The sequence below is a fragment of the Dermochelys coriacea genome, chromosome 4, assembly GCF_009764565.3.
Source record: "Dermochelys coriacea isolate rDerCor1 chromosome 4, rDerCor1.pri.v4, whole genome shotgun sequence".
Classification (NCBI taxonomy): Eukaryota; Metazoa; Chordata; order Testudines; family Dermochelyidae; genus Dermochelys; species Dermochelys coriacea.
The window spans coordinates 126703605-126721594 of record NC_050071.1 but is presented as its reverse complement, the minus strand read 5'-3'; the positions used below and the strand labels follow the sequence as shown (position 1 = coordinate 126721594).

General features: G+C 42.2%; 1 protein-coding gene across 1 annotated transcript in view; it reads right to left on the bottom strand.

The window, feature by feature from the left end:
• The window catches only part of POLN (DNA polymerase nu), a 212055-nt gene that overhangs the window by 78683 nt on the left and 115382 nt on the right, over positions 1 to 17990 (bottom strand). The window lies entirely within an intron of this gene.

Genomic DNA, 17990 nt, shown 5'->3' with positions numbered 1-17990 from the left:
GCGGGGCCTGAAGCAGAAAATGTCACGGAGGTCTCTGGAAATAATGTATTCCATTACCTCCGTGATATAATCTTAGCCTTAATTATGCACACTGCTTTCCAAAATTGCCAAGGGTATGCACAGAACTTACAGTGGGTATCCATAAAGGCAATTCTCACATAATTAAGCTCTGAGGCAGGGGCGGTCTTTTTGTTCTGTGTTTGTTCAGTGCCGAGCACAATGGGGTCCTGGTCTTTGACTAGGGCTCCTAGGTGCTATGGTGGTAATAATAAATAAATAACAACCTTTAATAATTTGGTTATAATTACCATAGAATTCTCAATGCCTCATTTGTTCAATTGCTTTAATTATGTAAATTCTCATTACATTCTTGTCAGTATGCTCATTCACTGTGGAGTAGTGAGTCCAATTCTGGGTGCTACACTTTAAGAAAGATGTGGACAAATTGGAGAGAGCACAAAGGAGAGCAACAAAAATTATAAAAGGTTTAGAAAACCTAACTTATGAGGAAAGGTTTAAAAAACTGGGCATATTTAGTCTTGAGAAAAGACAACTGTGGGCGGGACCCAATTACAGTCTTCAAATATGTTAAAGGCTGTTCTAAAGAAAATGGTGATCAATTGTTCTTCATATTCACCAAGGATAGGATAAGAAATAGTTGGTTTAGTTTCTAGCAAGGGAGATTCAATTTAGATATTAGGAAAAACTTTCTAACTATAAAGGATAGTTAAGCATTGGAACAAGTTACCTAAGGAGGTTGTAGAATCCCTGTCATTGGGTTTCTTTATGAACAGGTTAGACCAGGGGTTGGCAACCTGCGGCTCCGGAGCCACATGCGGCTCTTTGGCTGTCCCCTTCCGGGCAGCTGTTTTTTGAAGGGATGCGAGATGGAGGCTCTGGCAGGGAAGTGCTTACCACAGGTGGCTCCCAGCCAGCGGCGCAGCAGGGCTCAGCAGGCTGCCTGCCGGCCCTGGCCCCACGCCGCTCCCAGAAGTGGCTGTATGCTGGCATGTCTTTACATCACCCGTGGGAGAAGGGGAGCAGCGGGTCCCCATGTGCTGCCCACGCCCACAAGCACCACCCCCACAGCTCCCATTATCCAGTTCCCAGCCAATGGGAGCTATGAGCACGGTGTTGGGGGTGGGAGCAGCGCGTGGAGCCACCTCTCCCCCGCCAGAGGCACACAGAGCCATGGCAGCAGCCAGCCGCTTCCGGGAGCGGCCTGGGGCCACGGCAGGCAGGCAGCCTACTGAGCCCTGCTGCGCCTCCAGCTGGAAGCTGCCTGTGATAAGCACCTCCCAGCCAGAGCCTGCACCTCACACACCCTCCTGCACCCCAATCCCCTGCCCCAGGTCAGAACTCCCTCATGCACCCAAACTAAGACCCCGCAACCCCTCCTGCACCCCAATTCCCTGCTTTTTAATCAAGGAAGACTGGCACCCAGCAGAAGAGGTAGAAGGTTTGCATGCAGGGGATTCGGAGTCTGATACAAAGTCAGGGTGAGGTTCTCATAAGCATATAATCCACTGCAGCACGGGTGTAGTTATTGTGTCATCTCAGGTACACAATGCTCTTGGCACCCCGTGATTCAGAAGGGAAGAGACCACTCAGCCCCCAGGGAGCACACACATTGTACAGTGACATCACATTACTGTGACCCCCTGCCAGGATACTGGCCTATTCAGAGCCTCATTTGAGGGACTATCACATCACTGCACGCCCTGTAGCAAATGCATTTTAACATACCCAAATCTGAATGCAAATATTTGCAGGAGAGATGGGTCCAAACTTATTTCCATGTCAGTAACTTTTCAGTAGATCCAACTGAGATCAGGTCTCCATTGTGCTAGGTGCTGTACAAACGCAGGGGGTGTGCCTACATTGCCATCAGAAGCATGACTGCAACTCTGCTAGCTTTAATCCAGCTACCCTGGCTAAAGATAGCAGTGCAGATGCAGCGGCATGGACCCACCATGGTTTAACACTGTGGCTACATACCCAGTCTATGGGCAGTCTGGTACAGTCCTTGTTGAAGCACCTAGATTCTAGTCACACTGAAACTATTGGTGAGTAATAATAACTTTAATATGTTCAATTATTATTAGTTGATAAATTCTAACTCTACAAGTAACTTTGTGTGTGATGCGGCTCTCAAAATACTTTGGTCAACGACAAAAACAAAAAAATGGCTCTTCTTCTTTGAAAGGTTGCCAACCCCTGGGTTACACTAACACCTGTCAAGGATGGTCAAGGTTTACCTGGTCCTGCCTCAGCACGTGGGGGCTGGACTAGATGATCTCTGGAGGTCCCTGCTAGCCCTAAATTTCTATGATTCTATGATTCACTTTAAAACAAACACCAACCATAACAAAAGAAGGTGAATAGAACATTTTAGTCTCCAAGAATGTAAATCCAGCTCCTTTCACAAGCACTAAAACCTTAATTCAAATACTTTTAAAGTTTAAAACAGCAAAAAGAACTGTAAACACATTAGAACTTGACAATGTACATAAAGTCCAAGACCCTTTTGGCAGTACTAATGCAGTCATAGTCATCTTGTGACTACATAGTATTGGGACAAATAAATAAAAAGGAACATGATCCAAAATTAAAATATGCTTTGAATGCAAGGGATACTCAAAGAACAGAGATCTACTATAATAAATGGCATGTGTGTCCTGACTTTCTCTATCAACATGTCAGCACATCTGAGTGATGCATTGTTTTGTATCAGCTAAAAAATATGACACTGAATTGCTTTGATCCAAAGGTCTAAGAATATGCCTAGACAAAGTCAGTCCAATTTCTCATCCCTGTTAAGACAATCTACCATTATTTTAGTGAAGCTGATGTCACAGCATACTTATCTGAAAAATGCTTGTTGCTAACTCTAGATAATGTTAAAAGAAGCCTTTCAACTAGATGCCTCAAATGAACATAGTAGAAGTATCACTTATGTGCCAATTTCCATGGTGTTTTTCAATAAAGACCAATTGCAATTTTTTTCTTTATTAATCAGGACATACTAAAGCAGGTACAGCACAAAGTTTAATGGCTATACTATAACATTACTTGCTCATTTCACAATATCAATATTGGATAAGCAACGTGTGTGTCTAACTACATGAAGGCTGTGCATAACAGTACTCTTATCTTCATACAAAGTGTATTCTTTCTTTCAGATAATCATGCAAATGTACAATATATCTTTGAACTTTTAGAATTTAAAAGAAGAGAGAGTCATAGCCTACTGGTTTCTGTAGCTGAAACAGAAAAATTTAATACCTTTAGATCAAGCATTGATCACTGTTTGATGAATGTCTATGCCTAAATTTAAGTAAATACTAACTATAGCGCTTGAGTGTTCTAGAATTCTTTCCAACTGTGCACAGAAATCGTGCATCTGTTCCTAATTAAAACTTTTATCATATGAGGATTTTCTAAAATATGCTACAGTCTTTTACCTGTACAACTGTTGTGATGCTATGGATGTGTATTTCTACCCCTCTCTTTTCTGCTCCAAAAGAAGCAGTATTAAAAAGGATATGTTTCCTTTCAGTGAGACTTTCTTGGCAAGATATTTTAAATATATGGATTACTGAGTTTTCTAAAGGCAAGAAAAAGTACTTACCAGTTAGTTCTTATATATTGCTTCTTCAGAGTCACACTGTAGGAGTCAAACACCATGCTCATAAGCTACAGTACCATTGCTAACAATGAAGCCAGTAGGGGGCACTTCTGCACATGCAAGTATCTAGATAATTTATGGCCTCAGTCTATAAAACTGTATCCCTATTCAGTTCCTTTATCCCTATGTATCCCTATTCAGTTTCTTTCTGGCTCAAGGCATCCCAAAAAAGTCTCTACAGAAGAGAGAATGAAGAGTCATGTGGATCTGGAAAGTAAGTAACCTTCTTTCCTCCTTCGGGAACTGCCTCTTTAGATCAATACTGAATTAAACGAAGTCAGCAGTATCATGATTCAGCAGGACTGCTCAGAAGAACTCAAACAAGGATAGAGCCACTGCCCTCCCAAACAAAAACTATAATTCAGTTCTAAAATGAAAAAATGTCTAGGTGCGCACTTGATAAAATTTTAAGAATAGAAATATTACGCAGATAAACAGCTGATGTAGGCATTCCTCTCAGAATGATTTCTTAATCCTTCTGTTTCACCCTGCTCATAACAGACATAAAGACAATGAACTAAGAGGGCTTTGGCCTTCTCTCCATAAGCAACAGTTAAACAACAAAGTTACAGTATGGCTTAGTTCTTTCCAAATACTAATTATGTCCTTTTAATATCTAGTCTGTGCAATCTCATTTCCCCTAAAGACTGTGAGGCCTAGGAAAAAATATAGGGAGAGTTATACTGTTTTAATTATCGTAAAAAAAATCTGTTACCATCCTTAGCAAAAATTTTAGATGAGATTTAAAACACATTTAATCCCTTATGAAAGGTACTATAGCAGGGTCAGCCATAAGAACCTGCAATTTCACTTTCTGAAATCTCCAACTTTTTCTGTCCACATACATTCTTAGCATGGACTTAAGAATTCCATTGAACCTCTTTGTCTCTGGATAGTAAGGGGCAGACTTTAACTGTTTTATCCCACAGTTCTTCCACAAGTCACTCAATATTCAGGGACATAAAATTTGACTATCTGATAGGATTTCCTTTGGAAAGCCCACCCTGCTGAATATAGAGAACAGTATATCTGCAACTGTCTCAACTTCCACATTTGCCAGGTGACTGCCCTCCGGATATCTGGCAGCAAAATTGACAACTAATATGTATCTTTTCCCAGTTTTGGATAGCCTAGGAAATTATATCCATGATGACCCTGTAAAATGTAATTCTTTAATCACAGGCAAAGGCTGCAACAGAGCTTTGTGGCAACTTGTTGGTTTCTTCCACTTCTTGGTCACAAGTTTTACAATACTTCTTAACTCCTGAATATGGGGCCAACAGATATTTTTCTTAAGCCTCATAAGTTCTCTGTATTCCCAAGTTACCTGCAAATGGGCAATTGTGCATTAATTGTAGCAGCTCTGCATGATGCCTTTGGGGAACTATAAATTGACTCAAGGGTTCCCCACGACATCAATTCTTCCCGACTGTGGCTTCTGTGTACACTCTGCCCTCCTACATAAAGAGCCTACCCCTATTTTCTCCGTTGGGGCATCAGTGCAGATAGCCTCCCTTATGCTTTCTAGAGAAGTTCAGCATCTTGCTCTGTGGCAAACTTTGCTATGTTTTTGTTTATACCCAAAGCTGTCTTACACAAAGAGGCTGATTTCTCAACTCCCTGCTCTGAAGACCAGCTGCTACTTCCTGCCACTAAGGTTACACAGGCTCCTCCTCCTTCTACAAGGTCAGTGTTTGGGGACTCACAATTATACTCTTTCTTACTGAGAGTTATAATTTTAACAGCTTTACGCAAAGACCTTTATTATTACCCTTTAACATATCCACCAGAATGGTATCCTGTATACTAATATTTGAAGTACCTTTTAAACTTTCCCACTCCAATTCTATTTAGGCTAAAAGGCACAGTGGCTTCAAATTTTCCTAATGCAAGGAGTACTACATTTTTGCCTAGGTGGAAATCAGCTTCCAAAACCATATATTTTCTGATAGAGAAATCTGGGCATAAGTGTCCCTGCACCCTTGGCATATCTTGCCATTTACATTGGCATCTTTAATAAACTCTTTATCAAATTCCAATAGATCAGCCCTTGAAAAATTCACTAGGCAAAATTCACCCCCTCTGTGGCTCCTAAGTCTAAGATAGCCACATTAATCTGGATTGAACAGGGTTTGTACTTGGATTCCCAGTGCTTAGGGAAATCTTATTTTCTATGCTCAGTGGAGCCACATGACTAGCCCAAGTATACAGGATAAAAAACAATACGAATAGAGGGAGAAAAAGGAAGTGAGAATTCTCCTGTCACTAAATGAAAATCAGCAAATCAACTGGCTATAAATTTACAAAAATTCTAAATGCACATACACCACTACCATAAGGCAAATATTTTCTACATTCTTTATGCTATTATCAGGTCTTTCATTGCATATGTACCCGGGGCAGATGCAACCTGTAGTAAGTATCTTCCATAGCAAGGACCACAGGATCTTTTAATCATAGAGTATGCACTTGTCGAACAGTATGTATGCTTGGCTAAATTTCAGCTTTTTCACTCATTTACATTAGTTCTGAAATATTGTTTGGAGATGTGATTTTTATTAAAAACAGTAAATAATTTGAAATATATTTGTAGATTTTCAGAACATTGCCATGTTCTCCATCCTGAACATGAGAGAAGACACGAGAAAAAGAAAAAAAAAACAAGGGAACATGGAAAAACTAATCATACAACCTTTCATGAGTAGTTAATCATCTTAATAAAAGGCAAGGTACTTATACATCCCTATTTCAATTAATATGCCATTCCATACTGAAATCTTCCTAACATCTGTTATGACTTTCTTTTGCTATAAATGTTGTTAGGCTGAAAGTCACATCTTATGATAGATGGAGAAAAAAGCAAGTGAATTTTTATTTCACTGTTAATTTAGGAATGTAGTTAGTACATTTAATAAGAAGATTAGCAGCAAAAGAACTAAAAACAGCAGCATGAAGAAATGGAAGATAAGATTCTAACATATGTATTCATTCAAGAAAAGAATTTATTTAGCTATAAAAATATACTCAGAAAAGGGACCCCCATTAGCTCTATTTATAATAAACACAGATTATCTGCAACAGAATGAAAAGAGGATAACTAGGAATGGCATGGTACTGTAATAAAGGAATTTAACTGAAGAGTTAAAGTGTTTTATTTTTAGCTTTTCACAAATACAAAATGTATTCAGCCATCCAGTTGTAAATAAACATTTATAATGTCTACAGAAAGATCACAGTTCCAAAATGCACTCATTTAAGGATGTGCTATATTACTATACATTGCTTTCTGTTGCTAGTGAGAAATGAATCAGCTATGCACTGTATATTTATAATGCAGGTGAAGAAATCAAACTCCAGACACACCAGCGTTGAGGAAAAATAGAAGAAACAAAGTTAAACTAAACTGGGTCATGGGGGGAGGGGGAGATAATGTGAGCACTACTGCATAAAACAACAAAACAAAAAACAAAAAACAACATGAAAAAGTCACATGCACTGACTGTCAAGCATGCTGATCTATTCAGGGTAAAGTCTAGTTCACTGAAAGTCAAAAAGAAATATTTGTGAGTTGTGGAGCTGCTGGGGGAAGGGCTAGTGGAAAGTTACTGTAAGTCACAGAATCACAGAAATAGGGACCTTGAGAGATCATCTAGTCCATCTCCCGCCTCACACTGAAACAGGGCCAAGTATACCTAGACCATTCCCGACAAGTGTTTGCCCTTGGTAGCCTATTCCTTATAGATAGAAAAATCTCTCTTGCTGAAGATCAAGCCAATTACTTCTTGTCCTATCTTCAATGGACACAAAGCACAACTAATCACTGTTCTCTTTATAATGGTCCTAAACATATTTGAAGACTGATCAGGTCCCCACTTCACTCTTCTCAACACTAAACATGCCCAGGTTTTTAACCTGTCCTCAGGGGTCATGTTTTCTAAACCTTTTATCATTCGTTTTGCTCTGGGGTGGTTACTTCACTATGGAATCCTACAGACAACTATGTTCAAGAAACCCACGGATCACCACATCTACCTTCATAGGTCTAGTAACTACCCCAAAACAAACAAAGAAATCAGTTATCTATAGCCAGGCACTCAGATACCACAGAATATGCTCTGAGGAGAAAGTCTGGGATATACACCTTAACACACTCAAAACCACCATCACCAAACAAGGACACTCCACCAGAGAAGTAGATTGCATCATGGAACGGACCACCCAAATACCCCAAGAGAACCTGCTTCAATATAGAAATAAAACCCGCTCCGACCACACACCCTTAATTGTCACCTACCACCTCACACTTGAACCCAGACTGTGTATCATCAAACAGCTACAACCCATACTCGATGGGGACCCCATCCTGAAAAAAAAAAACTTTCCTGAACCTCCTCTTCTGACCTTCAAACAACTACCCAACTACTCCTACCTCATCATCAGAAACAAGTTCCCCACAGACCAGGACACACCAACTCAAAGCGGCACCAGACCCTGCCAGAAATAACAGACGCAGAACTTCTACAATCAAGCTAGATTTGCAATTAGGCACAGTAGGCATGTGTGTTGGGGCGCTGGTATTCTGGGGGCACCTTACCTCTCTAAAACTGTGCGCAACACGAAGGTCAGCCATATGCGGGAAGCAGGGGTGCTGCAGATGCTGTGCCTTGGGGTTCATAAGGTGTAACTCTGGCCCCGGCTACAACAATCAATGCCCCCCCACAACACATCTTTTAAGATTCATGGATCCTACACTTGCTTATCATAACACGTGGTGTACGTCACTCAGTGACTAAATGCCCCAACAAACAACTATGAGGGTGAAACCAGACAACCACTATGCTCTCAAATGAACTCACATAGGAAAATGATGAAAGACAAAAACACCATATCACCTGTGGGTGAACACTTTTCACAAAGCGATCACTCTATCTGTGACCTATCAGTCCTCATCTCAAAGGAAACCTGCACAACACTTTCAAAGGATGAGCCTGGAAGCTTGAATTCATAACCTGCTAGACACTAAAAATCATGGTCTTAATAAAGACACTGGATTTATGGCTTATTACAACAATCTGTAACCCCTAACCCCCCCTTTTTATCCTATAACTACAAGAATGTTAATGGGCCACATCACCTTGAATGGTCCCTCAGAATATGTGTTAACTACTACTTATGCTAAATTATCTGGTCTATCTTGTATTTAGCTTTGATACTCTGAGTACCTTTCCCAAAGCTGAGGAAGAGCTCTGTGTAGCTCCAAAGTTTGTCTCTCTCACCAACAGAAGCTGGTCAAATAAAAGATGTTACCTCGCCCACCTTGTCTCTCTAATATCCTGGGACATGCCTACAACAACACTGTATTTGGCCACTCTTATCAATTCTGACATACTCACTACACCTCACATCCTGGTGTCATATTTATTTAAAAGGTGACATGTAATATATAGTTTGTTCATTGATTTCACTGTGAAATGTTTGGAACAACACTGTAGGTGAAATTACAGGAACACTGATATTATGTCTGTCATCTGGCACTGGGCTAGATGGACCATTGGTCTGACCCAGTGTGGCTATTCTTATATGATGTCTTGGATACTATGAGCAGACAAAGGGGACAAAACAGGATTTGCCATATAAAGGGGAAAGAAAATATGGTGGCAGATGCTCTGTCCAGGAAAGATGATTCTGACCTGCTGCCTCCAGGTCAGCCAGTGGCTAACTCTCCACCAGTTTTGTAAGAGGGGAGGTGTAACCTTAAGAGTACCTCACCAGATGGCAAGGGACTTCCTAGTATGTAGCTGTGAGTTTCAGCTGGCTTGACTAGCCCAGTGTATGCTAACTCATTATTGTCATAATCTGTATCTACAATGGGTCACATAAGGTATCATATGTGAACTGGTGACACATTGGTGATTAATATCATTGTGAAATGTATGTATTAGCACTATATGAGGAATTATGGATACTCACTAATATTATGCTTTGAAGTCTGTGATCCTTCCCCACAAAAGGACAGATCTCTCCTGCTGATTTCCCAGACCAGTATTTGTGGACATTTGGAAGGAAATAATTGTTGGCATGATGGATCACATCTCTACTCTCTGAGTGAATTCAGTGACAGAGTTTAGCCATGCAAATACCATCTTTGGGCTCAATGGCCCCATTAAAATTTCTTCACTGCCTCAATATCAACCATATTACACAGGGAATATTTCTGGCTCTTACTTGGGTGCTATTCTTAACTCCTTCTCCCATCCACACACAAAAGCCTCTTACCCAAGTTAAGTGGTGATTTTTAAATGGGTTAGCTGGCACAGGTAGGATGTGGATTAGCATGGTTTCCACTTTCACTCTCGAGAGTAACCTGCCATGCACTCAGGATGCAGACTAAATCATTTGAGTGCTGATAGTCTTCCAATGCCTTCCCAAAATTCCATCCATGTGTCCAGAATTATCTCACAATTCACTGGGCACGAATCATAGAGCAGCTCAGCTTACTATAACACAAAAGAAAAAAGTTACTCACCTTTCTTAACTGTTGTTCTTCAAGATGTGTTGCTCAGTCCATTCCATTGTAGGGGTGTGTGCTCGCCTGAAGTTTTTCCCTCAGTTGGATCCATAGGGGACTATCTCTGGTGCTGTCTGGAGTGGTGCATATGTGCGCTGGTATAAGGGGTGCTGCCGGCTCCCTCCCTCAGTTCCTTCTTGCTGGAACTCCAACAGAGGGGAAGGAAGATGGGTCATGGAATAGATATGAGCAACATCTCAAAGAACAACAGTTACGAATGCTTGCTCATGTCCATTCCATTGTAGATGACTCCCAAGCAGTACCTTCAGAGGCAGGTAGGAGTTCACAGATAAGTCGATTGCAACACAGCTCTGCCAAATCCAGCGTCATCCCTGGCTTGCTGGATGATAGCATAATACGTTGTGAAGATGTGCACCAATGACAATGTCGCAGGTCTACAGATGTCTTGAATGGCGATATGGGCCAGAAATGAGGCCAAAGATGCATGAGCCCTCATGGAGTGAGCAGTTATTAATGGTGGAGGCACCCCCCACGCCAATTCATAATAGGTATGGATGCAGGTAGTGATCCAGGATGAAATCCTCTGAGCCGACACTGGGAGGCCCTTCATCATGTCAGCCACAGCAATGAAGTGTTGAGTCAATCTGCGGAAAGGCTTAGTACGTGCAAGGTAGAAAGCCAGGGCACGCTGGATGTCTAGGGTGTGTAGACACCTTTCCTTGTTGGACGCATGGGACTTTGGACAGAAAATTGGGAGGAAGATGTCCTGGTTGACATGGAAGTGCAACACCACCTTTGGCAGGAAAGCAAGATGGGGACGCCATTGGACTTTATCCTTGAAGAACACAGTGTACGGGGCTCCAATGTAAGAGCCTTAATCTCAGAGTCTTGCCTCACCAAGGTAATCGCTACAAGGAATGCAACTTTCCACGACAGGTGTGAGAGAGAGTGCAAGAGGCCCAAGGCTCAAAAGGAGGACCGGTGAGTTTGGAAAGGACCAGGTTGAGATCCCATTGGGGAACTGGATCCTGGACTGGAGAAAACAGTCTCTCGAGGCCCTTCAGGAGCCTGATCATCCTCTCATGTGAGAATACCAATCTACCGTGGATGTCAAGGTGGAAGGCCAATATGGCCGTCAAGTGCACCTTGATCAATGAAAAGGTAAGGTCTTGATGCTTTAAATGCAGGAGGTAATCCAGAATGGACTGCAGAGACATGCTGACCAGAAAGATATTCCGCTCTGACGCCCAGCAGAAGCAGCGCTTCCACTTTACGAGGTAGGTAGCCCTAGTGGAGGGCTTTCTGCTTTCCAGAAGAACCTGCTGCACCTGACTGGAGCAGGCCAGCTTCTCAGAGTTCAGCTGCCCAGCATCCATGCCGTGAAATGGAGGGGGGTGAGATTCAGGTGCAGCAACTGCCCGTGATCCTGAGAGAGCAGGTCTGGAAGGTTGGGAAGAGGCCATAGTGTTGCTAGTGTCAAGTCCATGAGCGTGCCAAACCAATGCTGATGAGGTCAGGCCGGGGCGATCCTAATAACCCAAGCTTTATCCTTCTTGATCTTGGAAAGGACCCTGCTGATCAGAGGGATTGGCGGGAAAGCATACATCAGAGTGCCCAATGACGACAGGAGAAAGGCATTGGATAGTGGGCCATCGTCAAGGCCTTGCAGAGAGTGAAACTGGTAGCATTTTCTGTTCTGCCTGGTAGCGAACAGGCCCACTTGGGGAGCTCCCCACCTCTAGAAGAGCATCCTGATGACCACTTGTGATGAGAGAAGGACCTGCTGAGGTAATCCACCAGTGTCTTCCAAACTCCGGGAAGGTGGTAGGCTTCCAGGTAGATAGCATACTGGATGCAGAAGTCCCACAGGCAAAGGACTTCCTGACAAACGACTGATGCATGGGTTCCCCCGTTTGTTGACACAGAACATGGAGGCCGTGTTGTCTGTCAGCACCTGCATCACGCAACCAGACAGATGGGGAAGGAATACCTTGCAAGCCAGATGGATGGCCTTGAGCTCTCTGACATTTATGTGAAGCGACAACTCTTGCAACCATAGGCCCTAAGTCTTGGGAGCACCGAGGTGCACACCCCAACTGAGGTCAGACTCATCTGACACCAGAGAAACTGTGGGTCAAGGAGTCGCAAATGGAACACCTTCCAACACTGGATCCGGTTTGGACCACCATTGGAGGGAGGTGAGTACCTGGGGCAGGATCGTGAAGAGCCTGTCCAAAGGGTGTCTGGCTGGGGAATAGATTGAGGACAGCCACATTTGAAGGGGCCTTAGCTGCAGGCTTGCATGCCGGACAACATAGGTGCACGCAGCCATGTGTCCTAGGAGTCTGAGGCAGACCTGAGCTGTGGTGAGCGGGTGTGCAGTGACTTGGATCAGATCTGACATTGCCCTGAACCTGGCCTGTGGTAAAAATGCTCTGGCCTGTGTGGAGTCAAGGACAGCTGTTATGAACTCTATCTTCTGAACAAGGACAAACGTTGATTTTTGTTCATCAGCAGGCCCAGAGCTTGACAAGTGACTCGCAACATTGCGACACTGAGCTGCACCTGCTTTTTGAAGTGGCCCTTGATGAGCCAGTCGCTGAGTTAGGGATAGATCTGGATACCTTGACATCTGAGGGAAGCTGCGACTACTGCCATGAACTTTGTAAACACTCTTGGTCCTGTCACTAGGCCGAAAGGGGCCACCACAAACTGGTAGTCTGTCTGACCAAACACAAACCATAGGAAGAGACAATGCGGGCAAGTAAATTCTTCATTAAATTGTTACTCCTTACTTTTTTAGTGAGGTGTTGGGGTTTGGGGATTTTTTTTGGGACTGCTAGACTTGGCCTGAAAAACAAAGGAGTATATCTCTGTTCCTTGTTGAAGTATTAAAGCTGCCGTGAAGTCCTGACTAATGTCTCGTGATGATCTCAAGCATGCTCATGATGGGAGATGTGAGCATGAGACACAAAATGCCCAACAGTTTCTTTTATGCCTTATACTCTTCACACACAAAACACAAATGGATCAGATTTTTAAAACTCAACCTTCTTTAAATGCACAGATTGCCAGCATAAGTAATGGTGCAATTTGCACAGTTGATAAGAACATGGTGGTAGTGCAGTAAGACTAACCTCACATAAGGGAGCACATTGTGAGATCCTGGTCAAAATTAGACCCTGTATAGTCATCCCTTCAATATTTTTGCATAATAGTGAAAACAGAAGCTGATGATCATTGCAAAAATATTTAGTTGTATATTTATGAAAACTATAAGAAAAATTTTGTTTTGTTTATTTGAATCAGGAGGGAAGATATTGGCTAGATTTTCAAAAGTGCCCAGCACCAACAACTGGAACCATAATTTCAATATTTTCAATAAGAGTTGAAGAGTGCTGACTGTTATTTAGGTGCCTGAAGGGCAGCAGAGTGTTTTTTTTAAATTGTGGCCCCACTTCTGGAAATTCTGGTCATAGTGTTAATACATACTACGATGCAAGTATCAGTTTACTGTGAAATACAAAAGAAAAATATTATGTTTAGTTAAACTATATTGCGTTACAGACAGAATAATCATTAACCTTTTAGCATTCTGCTAGTTCATTTGTCTGACTTTAGTATGTCAGACATAAGTGCTTTTTCACAGACATTTATAAACCAAAATCATGAAAAGTATAATGTAAATAATGTAAAATGACGATAATTTTGAATGCTGGAGTGTAAAAATACTATTTTCTCCTCCTGTCCCTCCATTTATACACTTTGAAGAGCTGAGGTTAAAAATGCATAACCTTCTACTGTTTGCCACATACCCATAGCCAATTTATATGGCATGTTATCTAATGCTGAAAATGAAAATGTCTAAAAATACAATCTTGTGCAAGAAACATGCACAAGATACTTTGTAATGTCAGAGAAGTCATACTGAAACATTTTTAAAACTTCATATACACAGTGCACTTATAAGCAAATATGTTCTCCTGCCTCAAAAAAGGCACGAACAGAAATCAAATTAGTTTTATTTATTAAAAGACATGTCAGTATTATTAGAACTAAGGTATTTGTTTTGTATAAATGTCTCTTGAAAGTTTCTGTCTATCTAGGTACTTATGTGGTCCCATCAAAGTCATAAGAAGTAATCACATTTAATATGTTTTAATAATTCAGCATATCTAGAATTAGGTTAGAAAACCAGTTAGGTTTCAATGTAAAATGAAATATAGACCCACTTGCATTAACATAAGAAAAGTAAGAACAATGAGCACATCTTAAATATATGTGTTAAGTGCTGCTCTCTCTTTAGGTTTCTGCCAAACACAAACAGATGGACATCATACCAAAAGGACTGAAGGTAAAAAATCCATTACAATCTACATACCACACAGACTATGCTGACAGCTTGTGCCACACAATCTCAAAGAAACTGCGGAACCACCAGATCAACATCCTCTACAGCAAACAGGGAAAGATTAAGAATGAGCTCTCAAAACTGGATACTCTCAAAAAGAACCAACCTTCCACACAAACTTCCTCATGGCTGGACTTTACAAAAACCATACAAGCCATTTACAACACACACTTTGCTTCTCTACAAAAGAAAAAGGACACTAAGCTATCTAAACTACTACATGCCACAAGGGGTCACAACAGTGGTTCCCGTAACCCACCCAGCAATATTGTTAGTCTGTCCAACTATACTCCTAGCCCAGCAGAAGAATCTGTCCTATCTCGGGGCCTCTCCTTTTGCCCCTCCATCCCCACGAACATGATACAGTTCCGTGGTGACCTAGAATCCTATTTTCGATATCTCCGACTCAAGGAATATTTCCAACACACCTCTGACCAACATATTAACCCACAGAGACTTTCCTACCAACACTACAAAAAGGATTCTGGGTGGACTCCTCCTGAAGGTCGAAACAACAGACTGGACTTCTACACAGAGTGCTTCCGCCTACATGCACGAGCTGAAATTGTGGAAAAGCAGCATCACTTGCCCCATAACCTCAGCCGTGCAGAACACAATGCCATCCACAGCCTCAGAAACAACTCTGACATCATAATCAAAAAGGTTGACAAAGGAGGTGCTGTCGTCATCATGAATAGGTCGGAGTATGAACAAGAGGCTACTAGGCAGCTCTCCAACACCACTTTCTACAAGCCATTACCCTCTGATCCCACTGAGAGTTACCAAAAGAAACTATAGCATTTGCTCAAGAAAGTCCCTGAAAAAGCACAAGAACAAATCCGCACAGACACACCCCTAGAACCCCGACCTGGGTTATTCTATCTGCTACCCAAGATCCATAAACTTGGAAATCCTGGACGCCCCATCATCTCAGGCATTGGCACCCTGACAGCAGGATTGTCTGGCTATGTAGACTCCCTCCTCAGGCCCTACGTTACCAGCACTCCCAGCTATCTTCGAGACACCACTGATTTCCTGAGGAAACTACAATCCATTGGTGATCTTCCTAAAAACACCATCCTAGCCACTATGGATGTAGAAGCCCTCTAAACCAACATTCCACACAAAGATGGACTACAAGCCGTCAGGAACACTATCCCCGATAATGTCACGGCAAACCTGGTGGCTGAACTTTGTGACTTTGTCCTCACCCATAACTATTTCACATTTGGGGACAATGTATACTTTCAAATCAGCGGCACCGCGATGAGTACCCACATGGCCCCACAGTATGCCAACATTTTTATGGCTGACTTAGAACAACGCTTCCTCAGCTCTCGTCCCCTAATGCCCCTACTCTACTTGCGCTACATTGATGACATCTTCATCATCTGGACCCATGGAAAAGAAGCCCTTGAGGAATTCCACCATGATTTCAACAATTTCCATCCCACCATCAACCTCAGCCTGGACCAGTCCACACAAGAGATCCACTTCCTGGACACTACGGTGCTAATAAGCAATGGTCACATAAACACCACCCTATATCGGAAACCTACTGACCGCTATTCCTACCTACATGCCTCTAGCTTTCATCCAGATCATACCACACGATCCATTGTCTACAGCCAAGCGCTACGATATAACCGCATTTGCTCCAACCCCTCAGACAGAGACAAACACCTACAAGATCTCTATCATGCATTCCTACAACTACAATACCCACCTGCTGAAGTGAAGAAACAAATTGACAGAGCCAGAAGAGTACCCAGAAGTCACCTACTACAGGACAGGCCCAACAAAGAAAATAACAGAACGCCACTAGCCATCACCTTCAGCCCCCAACTAAAACCTCTCCAACGCATCATCAAGGATCTACTACCCATCCTGAAGGACGACCCATCACTCTCACAGATCTTGGGAGACAGGCCAGTCCTTGCTTACAGACAGCCCCCCAATCTGAAGCAAATACTCACCAGCAACCACACAGCACACAACAGAACCACTAACCCAGGAACCTATCCTTGCAACAAAGCCCGTTGCCAACTCTGTCCACATATCTATTCAGGGAACACCATCATAGGGCCTAATCACATCAGCCACACTATCAGAGGCTCGTTCACCTGCACATCTACCAATGTGATATATGCCATCATGTGCCAGCAATGCCCCTCTGCCATGTACATTGGTCAAACTGGACAGTCTCTACGTAAAAGAATAAATGGACACAAATCAGACGTCAAGGATTATAACATTCAAAAACCAATTGGAGAACACTTCAATCTCTCTGGTCACTCGATTACAGACCTGAGGGTGGCTATCCTTCAACAAAAAAACTTCAAAAATAGACTCCAACAAGAGACTGCTGAATTGGAATTAATTTGCAAACTGGATACAATTAATTTAGGCTTGAATAGAGACTGGGAATGGATGAGTCATTACACAAAGTAAAACTATTTCCCCATGTTATTTCTCCCCCCAACCCCATCCCCCACTGTTCCTCAGATATTCTTGTTAACTGCTGGAAATAGCCTACCTTGCTTGTCACCATGAAAGGTTTTCCTCCCTCCCCCGCCGCTGCTGGTGATGGCTCATCTTAAGTGATCACTCTCCTTACAGTGTGTATGATAAAACCCATTGTTTCATGTTCTCTGTGTGTGTGTATATAAATCTCCCCTCTGTATTTTCCACCAAATGCATCCGATGAAGTGAGCTGTAGCTCATGAAAGCTTATGCTCAAATAAATTTGTTAGTCTCTAAGGTGCCACAAGTACTCCTTTTCTTTTTGCGAATATAGACTAACACGGCTGCTACTCTGAAACCTGCCTTAGTTCCCTCATTCTTTAATCTTTACATTCCCCAAAGCTATTAGCAATAATTGTGGCACATTATTTTAAATACATTTAACCAGGTTTAGCCTTTTCTCCTTTTTACTGTACATGTACACTACAATGTCAGAAATAGCAAAATGTCATTCATTTTAAACATTCATACTGATAAGATCTGATACATATTTATTTTTTGGTTTATCATTTTTTGACCCAATGAAGTTGACATGACCTAAGACATACAAGCCCCAGAAGGATGCAGATACTGGCTCAAAGGCAGGCTGACCTATTCAGTAGAAAGATCCCAACTCCCCTTAATACTGCCATTTCACAAATAGGAAAGGGAAATTATGTGACTTGACCAATAACACAAACCAAATACATGTCAGACTCAAAAGTCAAATCCAGTCACTCTCTGCAATCTAAACAAATGGCAGATGAGTTTTACTTAAGCCTTTTAAATAAAAAAGTCATCTTGAAGCAGAGACCAGGCCTCAGAATTTCAATCCAAAAAGATGAAAGTTTTGGAAAATT